Genomic DNA, 14,798 nt, shown 5'->3' on the forward strand with positions numbered 1-14,798 from the left:
ACAGCCTGACTCCAGAGCACATAGCTCTTAGCCCCTTTGCTTATTTCCAAATGTCACCAAGTCAGCCAGCCAGCCATGGAGTTGCCCTTTCTGCACCAATACAAAGCCGCAAGTCACCCTGGAGAGGCCAAAGGAACATCTTTTGGACAGCCCTGGACCCTCCACTGGATGCAAAAGCCATGTTGGCAGAAGGTTCTGTAGCATATAGCATTTTAAAAGCCATGTGAGAGGGTGTCCTTCTAGTAGGGCTCAAAGACACTCACAGTACTCCTTAACTCTTAGCTCAGTTGTTGCCACAACCCAGAATCGAACCCTCCCTGGGGACATATCCTAGCCTGCACCAGCAGACGTGTTGACAAACAAATGCATGTGCAGAACTGAACAACGCATTTGTGGGCTGGTCTGGGCAGTGCAGAATGATACCCTATGGTTAAACCCTCAACTATGGAGTCCCACAGCCCAAACCATACTCCCTGCCCCACTGATTTCTAGCCATGAGTTCTCAGATAACTTACTACATTTTTCTAAACTCAGTTTCTCCATCTGCAAAATGGGGAAACAATGGCTCCTACTCTGGGGTGTACTGGAGTTTGTAATACCAATTAACTGTACATGTAATAAAGCACATCACACAGAACAAGCACTTAAGACGTGCTGCTTCTCATGTTGATTATTCCTGCAGAAGTTCGGTATTCGATGGACAGAGGTGTGGACGTTTTCACTCAAGTAACCACTCCAAAGGCGGGGTAGGGTGGACTGGTCCGAAATAGTGGCTTCTCAGGCCTAACTGGGTAGTTTCTGGGTTGGCAGCTACTGTAGCCTGACCTGCGGACAGATGAATAATCTAAACAAGAGCATAAAACAAAACAGTAAGATCCTATGGACAACATCGCTGCAGGTTCCATGCCGATAGGTGGAGTTCTGAATTTGGAGGTGGGGAGGGGAAGCTTCCAGTAAAGAGGCTGGTATGCAAAGCAGGCTAAGAAAAAAATATTAAGCCAGGAGGTGTGCTTTTGCAAGGATTTTAAAAAATTCCTGCTGTTGTTGGGGAGCCTGGGTGGCTTAGTTGGTTAAGTGTCTGACTTCGGCTCAGGTCATGATCTCACAGGTCATTGGTTTGACCCCCCTCCCCCCACCTCCCCAACAGGCTCTGTGTTGACAGCTCAGAGCCTGGAACCTGTTTCAGACTCAGTGTCTCCTTCTCTCTCTGCTCCTCCCCCACTAGCACTCTCTCTCTCAAAAAATAAACAAACATTAAAAAAAAATTCCTGCTGCTGTTTATTGAGTTATTAACTCTTTGCCTAGAAGTAGGCTGTCCCACCCCCCACCCTACGCAGCCGAAACTTAAGGCTGGGTCTCCCCTCAGCCAGGCCACCAGGGAGAGAGGGGCCTCCCCTCCCCTCCCAGCCTCTGGAAATGTATTGCTTTCAAAGCCACAACTGGCAGCTGACCTCAACACACAGACTGGCAGCACTGTCCTACAGAAATGGAACGTAAGCCCCATATGCAATTAAAATTTTTCTATTAGTCACATTATAAAAGTAATAAACAGGCCAAACTAACCAGGATAATATAGTTGACATAACCCAATATATCGAAAACATTTTCGTTTCTACAAGTAATCAAAATGAAAGATTTACTAATGAGGAATTATTTTACATTCTTTTTCTTCATAGTAAGTCTGCAGACTCCAATGTGTTATTTTACACTTATAGTGTATCTCAGTTCACACTAGCCTCGTTTCAAGTGCACAACAGCCCAGGTGGCTAGTGGCTGGTGGCTCAGGTGTTGGACAGTGTGGGCCTAGAGCAGTGGGCCGTGCTCTGGCCCAGAAATTCCCAATCCAGTCACCTGAATCATCAGGGGGGAGGGGTGGTGCCCTGTGCAAAATATGACATCCCTGCCCCACCTCGGAAGGCCTCAGTAAAAGGCAGCTGGCTTCCTTCCAAGTTCCGCTGCGGCACAAGCCGCCACCCACGCAGCCCGGTCCCCACGGTCTCTCTACAAGAGTCACACAAGGAGGCTTACATTTAAAAAATACTCACCAGCATGCTAGCTTGGTATCTGTATGCACAAAAAGGTAGGAGACCAAAGAATGTCTCCCACAGGCAGGGGGATTTACTGGGCCGGTGAGTTAAAATGCCCTCCCTTCCTTATGCAAGCTCGTCTATTTGTCTATGGGGTCTGAACTTGGCCCCAGCTTCAACATGGCTTTTCTCTTTTTCTTTGTGCATAGTCATGAGCACCAAGGACACTCTCTTCCCCTTGTATTTGAAAGCATAAAGATGGAAGATGTTTTAAACACAAATTATGGTCCAATGTGGGTGGGTGGGGGGGTATTTTAAGTTCTTCCAAGGGGCAGAAATATTTCTGGGGCTATTATTCCCCTGTGGATATTCAGTAGGGTGTTTCAAATTCCCTCAAATCGGGCCCTCTGCAGCCATCACTTTATCTCTCTCCTAGGACTCTGGCCAGAAAGGAGCCCCTTGAACCTGAAGGAGGTGAACGGAGGATGCCTATGAACACCCACTGCAGGTCACTTCTCCCGCCCCCACTGTACCCGGGTTTCCTGTGTTCTGGGGTAAGCCTTTCTGGTTTTAGCCTTACTAGCTGGGGTGCCTAACTGAAACCTCTCAAAGGAAAAGTCTGACACACCAGTATGGAAAAGTTCTCTTATCATTTGGAGAAAATAATTTAGGGCTGGGTAGATAAACATGTACAGGAAATACTTCTATAGAGGTCTTGATCCTCTGAAGATTAATAACCCACGGAACAGACCAGCCTCAAACTCAGAGGAAATAGGCAAGTTATAAAAACAGGAAGAACGGGAAGTTTATTTTTGGATGAATATTTGTTCTAGTGAAGCTCTTGATACTGACAAAAACCTTGATCTGCAGGTCATTTGCTACAGCTGAGCAGCTGCAGTGCATGTTTCCACAAGCTGTCCCACCAGAGATTTCCGGGTCTTTCTGGAAAGGGCCTCACCCCACTCCTGCAAAACATCTGCCTTGCTGCCACTGGCTTAAGGATTCCTTTCCCCTGCATTCCTGTTGGTGAATGGACTCTCCGGCCTCACGAGAAACCCCAGCCATCCTCAACGACCCGCTCCACTTTTGTCCCCTGCCTCGAGGCAGCCCATCTCCACCACCTGTGTCATTTGGAGCTGTGCGCATCTGCCACCTCTGTTCCAGCATGACTGGGGCAGCCTCCCTCCACGGACGGCCAGCCCCCCGGGTCTCACCAGCCTCTCTGGTTCTCCTCTACAACCCTATCACCACCCCCGGCATGCTTCCCACTGCTTCTAGAATACAGTCAAATATTCTCCAGTTTGACAGACACAGCTCTTCACAGTCTGGCTCAACCACTGTGACAGCCTGATCTCCAAATGCAGGACTGACTACATGAATTGCAGGGCCTCGTACAAAAGGAAAAACATGAACAGAAAGAACTTCAGGATGGCAACCACCGAACATTAAACTAAGCAAGGTGGGGCCCTTGTAAGTGCGAGGCCCTCAGGCCCCTTCCTATGTCTCCCTCAAACCCACCCCAGGAGGCAAAAGGCACTACCATTACCGATAAAAGCCCTTCTCACCTCTCTTCACCCTCACTGAAACTCGTCCCTCCTCTCAAAGAAGGCTTCAAAACAAGGAAACTGGCTCCCAATCTTTTTTGTTTGTTTGTTTGTTTTTATTGAAATTCCAGTTAGTTAACTTACAGTGTAATATTAGTTTCAGCTGTACAATATGGCAATTCAACACTTCCATTCGTCGGCCGGTGCTCATCACAAGTGCCCTCCTTAATCTCCTCCTCAGCTGCCACCCACTTAAGTGACCCATTCACGTGCCCCTGGCACTGAGCTCTCTGGTCCTCATTTACAGTATGGTTATTTATTTACCTGTCTCTCCTCCACACCTGAATCAGACCAACAGTCCCAGGGCTCTGAGTTCACGGCTTAGTCATTTGTGTGCCCTCCCTTCCCACCTTTCCAGAGCAAGAGTTGGTACACGTGAGGACTACAATAAATCTCTACTGAATGACCACTAGGAATATTGCCCTCTCCTTCTAATGGTCACTTATGGGGCCTCCTCTGACCTTGCCAAATGACCAGCGAGAGGAGAAATTTTAAAAATCCCCTGAAGACCTTGCTTTTACATAAGAGAAGATGCCCGGGCCCTCCAGAGGCGGAATTACACAACGAGCTTGAGGGCGTCTGAACAGGAACTTCCATTAACTACCATTATGAAACCTACTGGCCAGACACAAAGGCTGCACATGTTGACTTTGGCAGTGGCTTCACAGGTGGCCCAGCTGGCGCAGTGGCAGAAAGCTCACCACCTCCTTGGCTGCTGCCAGCACCATGGGGGGCATGGAAGAGGGATGGTAAACAGGAGAGCCAGCACTGCCTTCTTTCGTTTTACCCCATGTGACAGAGGGGTGGGCACAGCCCGGAGAGGAAGAAGGTGATCAATGTTTAATTCCCTACCAACTGCCATTGGGAAGTAGAACAAAGGCATAAGCCTTGCGGTTTTTGTTTTTACCTAGAAACTTTAAATGAGATCTCATTTCCCTTGAAATGATTACCTCTTCAGGGAAAACGCTTGTGAACCCATAAGTTCTCTTTGAGCAAAGAAGCAGAATGAGGTAGGGAGAAGAGATGAACTGTGACCACCACTACCCCTTAAATGCGAACTTGCTTTATTATTCTTTAAGAGGAAGAAAAACATTGGAAATCCCAAATAGCTTCCTAAACATTCAGGCAAAGTTGATTTTTCCAGCAATTGGCAACCGACCATGCTCATGGGAGATGGTGAGGCCAAGAGGAGGGATGATATCGTTATTAGAATAAGCACAGGCATTAAACTTTGTGTGCCCTCAAATATTAGAAGATCTTCCCCAAATTTAGTCAAGGAACATCCCTCCCCCAACAGGCCATTCAATGACAATAACAACAGCAACAGCAGCAGCTACCTTTTACTGAGCCGGTGAGTAAGGGCTGAGTCAGTTATTCTCCATCATGTCTCTGTTGGCGCTGGGGACGATCTGCACTCTCCTTGTTTACTGCCTTCCCCACTCAGTGTGCAGCTCCCCCATAAGCATGTAAGGTCACCTCTGAAAACCCAAGACCCAGAACGGTACTGCCAACCTAGTAAAGTCTCAATGTGATCTCAGATTTGTCAAAAAACAGATCATCTCCATCCTTCCAGGGCGGTTCCCATTCAATAAAAGAAGAGAAATCAAGTAACACACTCAGGGTGTCTAAGGGAGGACATTTCAGGTTTTGGTCCTTCAGCTACCATTCTGTATGTTCAGAACAGTTTGTTTCAGAAGTCCCGGGCATTAAAGCACCCTTTACAATGTTCATTGTAGAGACCCGTTTTCTCTGCCACATTTCACTCAGCAAACGTTTCCCACATATATTCCTTAAGAGCTACTTTCCTCCCACCCCCTAAGTTGAAGCTGGTTTTAATGTTACAGAAAAAGACTTGGATTGCAAGGTACTCAGCAAATGCCCTAAGTATCTAAAAACCCCAAGGTAGGGGGTGGGACTCTTCCCCTGTGACAGGATGATTCTGTGGCCAGTATGCTAAAAACCTCATGTAGAATGGCTTATGTGGTAGGCACTCAATCGATGCTGATCCCCTCACTTGCTGTCATAGGAGGTGACAGGAGGTGAAAGTCCAAATGGCTACCGGAACAAATCTCCCCCTTAGTCTGGACTCACAGCTCTTGGCTGTGCTTTCTGTTTCAGGAATACAGTCACTGTTCTCCACTTCGGACCACGGAAAAGGAAGCAGGAACTCCCTCCAGAGGCTTCTAATTTTCCTATCTAATAATCTGTAACCCTACTCAGTTAGTTTTTAGTCTCAGTTTACTGACAGAGAGCAACAGCTAAATATATTCAATTCTGATACTAATGAATGAAAACCACACAAATTTCAAAACATACCAGGTAAATGCTTCAAAATTATTTTTGAAGTAAATAGGACCTATGTAGCAAGGTTAGGTAATTGTGTACATGTGAACTCCAAAGAGAAGATACTACAGCATTTGGTTAAACTTTAAAATCAGAAATATTAAAATAATTAACCCTACACAAAGAATGCATATTTGTTTCCAATTTAGATCTAACCGTTTAGACTACTCACTAAAAATGCAAACTTTAACCTAAAATACGTGTTGACGTAAAAAGGGAACTTAACAAACTCTGTAAAACCAGGGAAAGCAAACACCTCAAAGCCACCGTTAGTTAGCAATGAGGCTCCTGTCTTAAGGACAATGCAAGGTTTGGTGCATGACAGAGCCAAAGAATAACGAGGCCAGAGCCTCACCCGTGAGCTATTTCCATACGTGTTTAGGAGGGAGAAGTGAACCTGAGTGCATCCAGAACTTACGGAATTCTGAATCTGAGCCCTCGAGGTAAGGATCACATTATCCCCCAGCCGGGGCAGAACCAGAGACTTATCAGTGCCTGACAAACAAGGCTGGGTGAGGTGATGCCAGCCCAGGGCACCATGTGGGCGGGCTGCCCCACCCAGCCCATGCCTGCCTCCCAGCTAAGGTCTCTAAATTAGCCAAGGCCCATAGGCTTGTGACTCCATTTTCAGTGACTTCTGGAGCCCACAGAGCGAGGACCCTCATGAAAAGCTCTACTGTTTGCCTTGATGATGGTGACATGTCTTCTCACTGGGGTGTTTACTGTGTGCTCTTAGGGTCTGTTACCAACGAGGCAGTTAGTCAGGCCCTTCCAAAGACTCTCCCAGCAAGATGAGGGGCCAAGACTACTGGGGGTTGGGGAGAAGGGAGACAGTTCATCCGCCAAACACACACACACACACACACACACACACACACACACACACACTCCCTATTGTGTTCTTGGTCGTTTCCTAGTACCCAAAACAAAACCTAATCCCTAAGCATGTGGTCCAATATCATACATGTATATGTTACATTATAATATTATATATTTAGAATGCATTATAATTTAAATGATCTCTCTCGGCCTAGCTCCTAGCCCATCTTCCCCCCATTGTCCTTGGTTTAGAGGTAACACTGCTCTATTGGGTAGCCACACAAGCCACCAATTCAGCCAGTACCCACAGGCAGTGCTGGTGAATTACCTGGGGCAGCTGATTCTGGTTGGGGGATGGGGGAGATTCTGCATTTCTTTTTTTTTTTTTTTAATTTTTTTTTTTAATGTTTATTTTTGAGACAGAGACAGAGAGCAAGCAGGGGAGGGGCAGAGAGTGAGGAAGACACAGAATCGGAAGCAGGCTCCAAGCTCTGAGTTGCCAGCACAGAGCCCGACGCGGGGCTCGAACTCACAAACCGCGAGATCGATCATGACCTGAGCCGAAGGCAGCCACTCAACCCACTGAGCCACCCAGGCGCCCCAAGATTCTGCATTTCTAAGGACTGCCCAGGGATGCTGGCCCTGCGGAGGGAGCTGGGTACTGGGCTCTGGAAATCCTGGCTGGCCCAATCTGTCCCCTTCTATATAGTTCTCAGGCCTCCACCCCTTTCTCCTCTGAGGATGAAAGGCCCTTTGCTGTACGGTTCTACCCCAGCATCAGGAATCCACCTGGCAATTCTCCCCTGTTCTCACCCTAGCAGATGCCTCCTCACCCTTTCAGAGACATCAGTACAAAGATGTATTAGTCCTTTTTTTTTTTTTTTTTTTTTTTTTTTTAGGGATATCTTCCCTTGGGAAGCATGGTCTTTCCTTTGAACACTAAAAATTCTGAAGATACTCTTTTATAATTTAGAAAGAATAATTTTGCTACATTACTTCCCTCTTCCCTCCCAAAAAAGTGTGTTAAGGGGAGGGAGGATGACTCATACTTTTGAACTTTTCAGAAAGAAGAAGATAAAGAAACACACAGGCTCACTGAAAATATAACACACAAGGTCCAAATTTAAATTTCATTTGAGCTTAAACACCGCAGTCCCCATGAAGTACCTAAAACTTTGTTATCTGTCAAATAACAGATTTCTAAGATTTAAAGGCCAAAAAACATTCCCTGCCCTGCCCCCCACACACCTAAAAAGAAATGTACATTTTGTGCTTCCACATCATGGGTGAAGAATGCCAGTGTCCTCTCATTGTTCCATTAATGTGACAAAACAAACAATTAACCAGAAACTCTGGCAGGGTTCTCAGCAAGGTACAAGTTCAGACAATAGCTGAAGGTATTTCTTTTTGGTAAAGAAATGAAGTTGCTCTAACTTGAATGAGGGTTAGGATGTTCTTGGCCATGCATGGATTTTGAAGGCTCTGAAAATTCTGTAGGAGTAAACTGCATTATAAGAAAAAAACTGAAATACATTTTAAAAATCTAGACGTCAAAGCAAAATTTTTGAAGAAATATTTAAAACAGGTAAGTAGGGGCGCCTGGGTGGCTCAGTCTGTTGAGTGTCTGACTCTGGATTTCTGCTCAGGCCATGACCCCCCTGTTGTTGCGCGATTCAGTCCCAGGCTGGGCATAGAGCCTGCTTAAGATTCTCTCTCTCCCTCCCACCTTCCCTCCTTCTGCCCCTCTCCCCAACTCATGCTCACTCTCTCTCTCAAAAATCAATAAAACAGGTAAGCAAAAAGAATAAATACCACCTGTGATTCACCATCCAGCGATCACCACTGCTAATGAAGCAGTGACACATGCAGTGACTGGCATCTTAGCTGAGCAAAACTTAGAGGATGGGTTTTCTGATACAGTTCACCCCCTCCCTCTCCAAGTTCAGACTCATCTGGAAATGTGCATAGGGTCCAGAACCATCATGGAAGATTCCAGCACCTACAGAAGTGTCTGATGGTCTGGGCAGAGGAGCCAAAATCACCTTCGGAGAGAACGGCTGATGAGCCACACTCAGCAAAGCAAAGGAAAAGGGGAAGTGTTTCCAGAAATAACTAAAGCTGCACCTGGACCCAGCCCTATGCCACAAGATCATGTGGCAAAACTGAAAGAACTCTATCACCAGAGGCCAGCAACTCTGCTATGGAAATCCCCACCCCAGGCTCCGGACGGGGAAGGTGTTTCCTCTGTTTGAGGTCAATGGCAGTCCTGGCAGGACGGCTGGAATGAACAGTAAGAAGTCGAGTATGGCCAACTCAAGTGGCATGGTATGGGCAAGAACGACGTCAACATCAAGGGCAGCAACAGAAGTGACTGGAGTAGGGGCTCTGTAGAGATGCAGACAGTGGTGAACAGCCCAGAATACCTGAGCACAGATCCAGGCACAGCTGTCCAGAGCTGTGGGACCCTGGGCGAATTACTCAATTTCTCTATGCCTCTGTAAATGGGGATGTGATTACAGTACTTACTTCCTAGGGTGGGAGCGATTAAAGAATGTCAACCACCAAAAGCATTTGGAACAATACAAGCCACATGTAAGCACCATTTAAGTTTTTGCAGATCTACTTTTTCTGAGGTTTTCTAAAATTAGTCCTATTAATTTTATCACCAGAGAATCTATTGCTTGACTCCTACACAGGCCCCATCAGCTTGTCACTTGTCACTTTATCTTTGGCCCTTCCTGCCAAATGGCATAAACTCATCTCAATATGCATCCACGTATGCTAGAGCGACCAACTGTCCGGAGCAGAACTTTCAGTGCTAAAACCAGGGCAAAGCTGGGCAAACTGAACAGTTGGGTCACCTCAATATATGCATAAAAGAATAAAGAAAACAAGAGACAGGGCTATAAAGTCACAGCTCAGAAATGACCATAACCAGGGCTAACAGTGTGATGTAGTTCCCTCTGGTCCTTTTGTTATACATATGTTTTAGGCAAAATTTGGATGGGGAGATACAGATAGAATTCTGTACCCGGTTTCAGCCAATGCTGCATTCTCCATCTGATTACTAATTCCTTGGACGTACTGAGGCCGCCTACTATATGGTTATATGGATGATCCGTGCGGCTGAACCATTCCCCTATGCTCTCTTATCAACATTTTCAACTTCTATAACTTTAAACACCACTGCCCATAAATGTGTCTTTAATTATGATCTTCCAGTTTCTAGAAGAATGTTTGAATAAAAAAGATGAATTGAAAATAGATATATTATCAAATTGCTTTCCAGAAAAAGTATACCAAAATCTACTCCCAATACCAGTGTATGAAAAATGTCACCTCACCAAAGCCATATCAGTATTTTAAAATATTGTTCCTATTTGATAATTAATAGCAACTGAAAAATGCTATTGTTTCATTATACTACTTTAATTTGTGGGTCTAACAATTTTATTTCATTTTTAGCCAACTATATTTTTCTTTTAACCAGTCACTTGGCACTTTTAAAGTATTAAGTTTTCTATTTTTCTAGTGGCTATTTTAGTGTCTTCTTTGGTCATTTCCTAAACTTTTCACAGTTTTATATTAACTCCATAAATCACAATTGAGGTAAAAAAAAATTTTTTTTTTCATATCTGGTCTGTTAAATTTGTCCACGGTATCACACAAGTAGAAGTCTGGAAACTTATCAGGGATTCTCTTGCAATTCCTTCCAATATTTTGATGTGTGGGCAACCCTTCCTTTAGAGAGGAGTTAAATATCCACCAATGTGTTCGGCTAGCTTATTTTTTGAAGCTTTTTCTTTTCTATTTACCTCATAGTTTTGAAATAAAATGTGAGGTGAGGCTCTAAATTCAAAGGAAATCATAAAACCCATGGTACAATGGACTTGTGTTGAAATGAGGAAATTGTTAAGAAATTAAATCCGCAGGATATAAACTGGGGATTTGCATGAGACCTACTCTCAGTAATGAATCAGCTCATTAAAAAGCTGTACTTGACAATGAATAGGATTAATCAGAACATGCCAGGGACGCTCAATCCTTTTTCTACCCCAGGCCGTACCTCGTCTTCCTACCTATTATTTTGGTGGATTCTTGGGAGCTGAACAGAAAGGATGGGGGGGGGGGGGGCGGGAGAAGCAGAGGGCGGCCCAGAAGGAGACTGGGGTCCTTCAGGCACTTCCGGCCACAGAGATTCTACCTCTGCCACTAAGTAACAGGAAATAAGGAACAGCGAAGGGCCTGTCAAGAGTTGAAAACAGATCTCTCCACCTCCTTTTCAAAAGGCAAAAGAACGGAACTAGCTATTTTTCTTACACAAAGTTACTGCTACAGAGATAAAAATGAGGCAGCATGTTATCCAAAATAATGCTGAACGAAGCCTTCCCCCACTCCTGAGACACACGCACACAGCTGTAGTACTGTTGTGGTGATATGTGGGAAAGGTGGCAACTCTCCCCAACCTTCTCTTCCGGCTTCATCTCTAACTCCCACCTCCTTTCCCAAATCCAGAGCCCAAGAGTGCACCCCTATTTGCTGAATAATCAGTTTTGTTTTGTTTTTACTTTTCCTTGGCAATAATAAACATAACAATAAAGGGATTTACCAAATTGAAGGATGATTTTTTTAGTGTCTCCTGGTCTGTGGTCCCTTGTCCAAACATTCTCTCAAATACTCTCTCATACTACAGGACCTATAAGCTACATTTTTCTTTTTCTTTTTTGAGAATCCATTTATTCATTCAATAATTGTCATTGCCAATTCTCAGACCACTCCTGATAATGAAAGCAGAAAGCCACGGTGCAGTCAGAGCAATCTGGGTTCCAATCCCAGCTCTGGCACTTACCAGCGGGGGAATCTTGAGCAAGCTACTTACCTTCCGGACCTGGGATCTTCATCTCTAAAATGGGCTTAAAACCACACAAGGAGAAAATTGTTGTGAGGACGACTTAGAATGTGTGAAAAGTACCCAGGGAAGCAAACTGTACAACGTCCATCAATATAGTGACTGCTTCTCGGGAACAAAGCTTTCCCTGTGCCATACGTCCCAGTGGATGAGAGATCTCCTCACGTGTACCAAATTTTGAAGTCCAGCAAACAATTTAAATTCTCATTTCCTCTAGGTAGCTAATCTCCTAGAAATAGATCAACCAAGTTCAACAACTGAGTGATTACACGTCATTAGGTTTGGAAAGAGGACACCACAGACAAATCCCTGCTTTTAAATTTCACAGGCTTCTGGCAAAGAGTGCTGCTTTTACAGGCTGGTCATACACAGGGGGTGGCTGTGGATGTCCCGCACCGGCCTCTCGTCTGACGGAAACCTGGAGGCCGTCATGATGGGTCCTGAACAAGGGCTTAACAGACCTTCTATTTCAAAGAAGCCTTAATAAACCCCCAAACCGAGAATTACCTCTGGGCCAAATCTGAGGAACACACACTATATTTACAAGACTGATTTCTTTCACAGACATGCAATTAAACATTCCCCTGACCCACTCTAAGAGAGGAACACACCCTTCTGCCCCTCCCCTAGCATGTACTAAACACGCATGGGGACAGGTCTCCTTCCTACATGTGAGCACCTCAGTCCCACATCTCTGTGCACTTGTCTGTTTCCGATACTAGGACTGCTAGGAGCCCTGAGGTACCTTGCTTGTGATCTCAATCTTCCGGCACACCAGGCCCACCCTGATCACAGTCAGACTCAAAGAAGGTGGAATGCAAAGGACTCAATATTCAAGCACTAGCCACCAGGGTTTCCACCCTTTATATGAACTGAAAGAAATTTTGAAGCACTCTATTTTCACATTGTGTTACTTCCATGTCTTTTTCTTCGCAAATCTATACCGATCATAGGATTTCTTCTCCGAACAAGGAAAATGAGAGACTGCCTCGGGTTGGGGTTGACTCCGGCAGCAAGTGTAAAAGGTACACAGAGGTCTATGACCAGGCCTCTGCCAACATTCGGCAAGTTCTCTGCATCACCGGGCCATCCTGAGATACTCCACCCTTGGCTGCCCCTCCACGTGCCCCTCCTTGACTTTGTTCATTTTGTCCCAGGTTCTTCTCCGTTCTCAGATCTAAGTGTTGAGCACTGCAAGTCTGCGGCCCCAGCTCCCCATCCTCCACACTCTTCCCTTACCACTTTTAATCCCTGTGCACTTTACCCATCGCGAAGTCCAGTCCTCAGCGTCCTAACCTGACCATGTGGGTTTGGAAAGGAAGGTGACCGGCTCCCTCTTCTGCTCCCGCTGCCCTAGGGATCTCCCCAGCACCTGTGCCCCACAAGATGGAAGTTAGAAACTTGCCATGCCAAATCTCTCACCTTGTTTAGCTGCACCCCCCATCTGTCACCCCCACTGCTCCCTCTCCTCCCCTCCCAGCATCACCTCTGTCTTGCATGGGCTCCTGTGGTGGCCTAACTGGTCTCTCTGCCTCTGACCTCAAGTCTATCTTGCACATCATTCTCTATTTCACTTCTAGCAAGTCACTTAACCACCCAACTTTTACTGTTCCCTTATGGTAGGAAGGGGGCATCCACAGCACCTATGTCATAGGGCTGTTAGGACCGTTAAATGGCATCAGGGGTATCAGGCACCTGGCACAGTGTCTGGCACATAGTAAGGAACTCGGATCTTTCTGCCTTAGAGTTGGCAGCCTTGCTGGGGCCACGTCACACCCCATTAAACACCTTCAATGGCTCCCTGCTGCTTACAGAGTAATTAGCTCAGCATTCAAGGTTCTTTCTTCCATCTGCCCCGAGCCACTCCTTTTCCCTTCAAATTATCTTTTGCTCAAGCTAATGCCTGCTCCATCTAAGAAGCTAACAGTTTAGATTTGGAATCAGACTGTCTTGGGTTCAAATCCCCACTCGTTTCCTACTTATGAGCTTCGTCGGGCAAGTTATTTAAATGTTCCAGGCCTTAGTTTCTCAGCAAGAAAAAAGTTGCTATTAGGATCAAATGGGATAACCAAGGTGACACCTCAGCCAAGTGCCTGAGGTACAGTGAGAACTGAATAAGCACCGATGGCTCTTTCTTCCAATTCTCCAACATCCTCTTGCTTTTGTAGCTCACGTGTTCTATACCTCTGCCTAAAACACCTCCTCCCTGCAAAGCTAAGCCTGTCCTTCAAGGTTCAACTCAAATGTCACCCTCTCCAAGAGGGGTTGACTTGAAACCCACCCATCTAACGCATCTTCTTGCCTTTCCAAACACCTATAGCATATGGCGCTATGCTTGGGCACTTCATGGTAAAAGCTCCCGTGTGGCTGCCCCACTGCAAGACGTCCTTTATTTGACTGACGACATTTATGGACAGGCCCCGTGTCTGATTCATCTTTGTGCTCTCCACACAGTCCTGCATATGGCAGAAAGTTGGTAAATATTTGCTAAGCGAAAGAACAAATTTTTGGAGGAAAGGCAAGAGGGAGTTCCAAGCTTTGAAGACTAAGGACCCAGCACCACAGTGTAACTGAGCAACAAGGACAGAGATGGATTTGTCCTGAGACACACTAGAGAAGTAAAGAATGTTTTATTCCAAAGGAGCACTGAAGCCAAACTATACAAAGTAAAGTGAAGTCAGCCTCCTCCTGTCTACTCCAAGTGAAGCATGGCTGCCTCTCCAGAGCCAAGAGTGGCCGCCATTTTAAACAAATAAGTCACGCTGCCTCTGGGCACAAACAGCCCTCAATGCTTCAGTCTTGAGGGGAGGGACTCTTGAATATCATGCACTTGAAAAATTACATCTTTGATCCCAAGAGGCTATTCTAAACTTCTAACCAGGCCCGTCTGCTTAGCAGTTCACTCCTTAAAAGCATGTGTTGGTAGCAAGTACAGCTGCATTCTTAATCACTTACACCCCACAACCAACTAAAGATAGCTTGAAGAGGTCTGCCATATGCCAAATTCTTCTTTTAAATAAGAACACAAGAACCGTTCATGCAAGAAAAATTCAGTCATGGCCATCAGAAAAGAAAAAAGGAAAAAGACTTGACTTT

The 14,798-nt window shown here is 45.6% G+C and overlaps 1 protein-coding gene and 1 long non-coding RNA gene across 2 annotated transcripts in view; one reads left to right on the forward strand and one right to left on the reverse strand.

The window, feature by feature from the left end:
• LOC113603225 (uncharacterized) overlaps positions 1 to 5,516 on the forward strand; it is a 29,136-nt gene extending 23,620 nt beyond the window's left edge. Inside the window, exons 2-3 of the long non-coding RNA XR_008289360.1 lie at positions 2,464 to 2,581; positions 2,898 to 5,516. This is a non-coding gene — a long non-coding RNA (uncharacterized LOC113603225). The remainder of the gene's footprint in view (positions 1 to 2,463; positions 2,582 to 2,897) is intronic.
• Positions 1 to 14,798, reverse strand: part of SPRED2 (sprouty related EVH1 domain containing 2) — a 111,046-nt gene that overhangs the window by 66,724 nt on the left and 29,524 nt on the right. The gene's annotated exons all lie outside the window — the stretch shown is intronic.

The sequence above is a fragment of the Acinonyx jubatus genome, chromosome A3 (assembly GCF_027475565.1).
Source record: "Acinonyx jubatus isolate Ajub_Pintada_27869175 chromosome A3, VMU_Ajub_asm_v1.0, whole genome shotgun sequence".
Lineage (NCBI taxonomy): Eukaryota > Metazoa > Chordata > Mammalia > Carnivora > Felidae > Acinonyx > Acinonyx jubatus.